Consider the following 2,883-nt stretch of genomic DNA (forward strand, 5'->3'; position numbering starts at 1 on the left):
ACTGTGAGCATCAAATCTTGAAAAAGAAAGTGAGGTACCTCTATTCATTCCAATATTTATCTGAACCTTTATCAGTGTGTGTGAGTATGTACATGTGTGCTTGTGCCAGAGAACAAGCTTCAGAAGTCATTTCTCTTCTTCTCCCATGTGAGTTCCGGAGACTGAATTTAGATCATCAGGATTGCTGGCATGTACCTTTATGCTCTAAACCATCTCTCACTCCTTTTTATGTTAAAAGCATAATACTGTTAACAAACATAAGTGAAGATAAATAACAAACATAAGTGAAGATGTGTGGTCCAAAAGACCATAATCAAATTCACTTTTGCTCCAAGATCATTTCCTTTTACAAATGGAATTGTGAAATCTGTGTTTCCTTTGCTCTGAGATCGATGCCTAATTTGTTTTGGAATTTAACTAGGAAGGAAATGAATGTGGGAATAAGTTGTAGCATGCTGAAGGAGCAACATGCTAATTCATTCCATAAATAGTCACAGACGCCTACCATGTACCAGGCACGTGTACATAATAAGCACTGAATATACAAAGACGAAAGCTTCTCTCCAAAAACCCACTATCAATGGAAAGGACATTAGTTTCTTAAGTGGCTTCATTCAGACTTGCTGAACCATCTGCTTTACTTGCACATGCAAGATAGCAGCACAGAAACTATTCATTACACTCTCAATCTTTGCCTGTGTGTTAAGTGGGGACCTACATTGTCCCATTTGATCCTCAGAACATCTCTGTCATGCAGTTGTTGCCAAGAGAGGAGACGTGCTAGTTATAGTCAGTTAATTTGCCCAGGACCACCTGGTGGACATTGAGGTTCAAACGGACCCGGACCCTAGAATCCAAACAGCCATCCTGGACTCTTCTCTACTAACTTGCATGACAAAAAAAAGAAACAGTTCTGCCTGAAGTAAGTCTCACAAATTTGAGGTCATGAAGTACATATTTATACCAATTGACTCCTTCCATTTCCAAGACTCTACAAGGCAGTGAAATCCTTGGGCTTCACTTTCCATGTCTGTCAAGTGAAATTTGGGCAGTTGGTTATTTGATTATAGTGTGGGTTTGTGGTATACATGGGTCTCTGCTTCAGGAAGAATCATGGTGATTCTTATTCCTTTAAAAAGAGAATATATGGATGTTATTAGAACATTATTTATGAGTGAGTAGGCCTTTAATCTACATGCTATGGAGAGTAGATTTGTGAAAGGTGGCTTTCCTTAGCTAAGTTTCTTGCCTTGAGTTTTGCTCCATACCTCCCTGATTTCAACATTTCCCCATCTGTCAGAAGAGCATGCAGAAAGCCACAGCGACAACGAAGGGAAAGTCACCATGTGCAGTCATCCCCCTCATCAGTTTGCAAAACATCTGACAGAAGGAGCTAGAGAGATGGCTCAGCAGTTAAGAGCATTCACTGCTTTTGCAGAGGACCTGGTTCCATTCTCAACACTCAGAGGGAGGGAGGTTGGGGGGCAAGTGGGATTTATAACTGCCTGTAATTCCAGTTCCAGAGGATCTGATGCCCTCCTCTGACCCCTATGGGAACCTGCATACATATGGTGTGCAGACAAACACTCAAGCACACACATACACACAAAATAAAATAAATTTAAAAAAAAAATTAATCTGACAGAAACAACTTGAGGGAGCAGGAACTTTCTGCATCTTGCAGTTCAGAGGAAACAATCCATCATGGACAGGAAGTCACTGCACCTGTGGAGGCTCAGTCTGTGGTGGCAGGAGGTTGAGGCATGGCTTGTTTATCTCTTGGCAGATCTAAGCAGAGAGCTCAGTTGGAAGTAAGGCTGGCTGTTGCCCTCCAAAGCTCACCCTTAGGGACCACCTCTACCAGCCATGTCTCCTGCCACAAAAGTTCTAGCTTCAAAAAGCAGCCCCACCAGGTAAGTGTTCAAATGCAGACGCCTGTGGGGGACACATTACAGCCAAACAAAAAACGTATTAAGCAGTTGTTTGAAAGAGGTAAAACACCCTGAAGAACCTCCATAGTTGGTCACAGCAAGCTTCTAATGTACATTCTTGGACTCTAGAGCTAAACCGGGACAAAATGGTATAGCCTTTTTTATGTATCGCTCATGTGCTATTACTCATGTTTGGCTGTATAAAATGCTTGTGCAACGCTGAATGCCACCAGGACAGTCCTCCTCCCCAGCTCATCTCCTGTCACTTATCTTGTACATAACAAATGGTGAGGAATACCGACGATGATTAGAAAAATCATGCCTTTGATTCAGAAAGTTCTGAATCGTGGCTGGCTGGCTGGCTGGCTTTAAACAAGGAACCCTTTGAGCCCCAGTTCTCCTAGCCACAGAGGGACATGTCCCAATACCGTCTTTACATGCTTAATGAACTAACAATCTAAATAGCCAGAAGAGCAGATAAACCATGCCAGTGTCTGCTCCCTCGCCTTTACTCCTGAGCAACAGATAAACTTTCAATCAATCCTCCTGTTCTTACAGATGAGTCTTTTCCATGGATTTTCTTTTTTTGATTGAGATCATCTCCTCCTTCTCTGATCTTATTTTGCCCTTATATTCCTCCTGTGAGTTAATGTTAAATTATCCCATTCCTTTCCCATGCTTAACCTGATGCATTAGAGTGAAATCTCATTGCTGTGGGATACCATGTTCCATGTTATTCTGTTTCATCTGTGTTTCCCATTGAATCCAAAAGAATCCCGTCACTCAACAGATACCCTCAGAAAGAAAAAACAGACGCTTACCGCTGATGGACTGCTAATTCTGTCAACTTCAGGGATGCTGCACCAATTAACAGCACCTGAAAGAACTGTGGGTGAACCTTTACCCCTTTCTTATTGTTTTGTGCTATTGTTATGAAGACTCAATAAAGCTG

The sequence above is a fragment of the Meriones unguiculatus genome, chromosome 8, assembly GCF_030254825.1.
Source record: "Meriones unguiculatus strain TT.TT164.6M chromosome 8, Bangor_MerUng_6.1, whole genome shotgun sequence".
Taxonomy (NCBI): Eukaryota; Metazoa; Chordata; class Mammalia; order Rodentia; family Muridae; genus Meriones; species Meriones unguiculatus.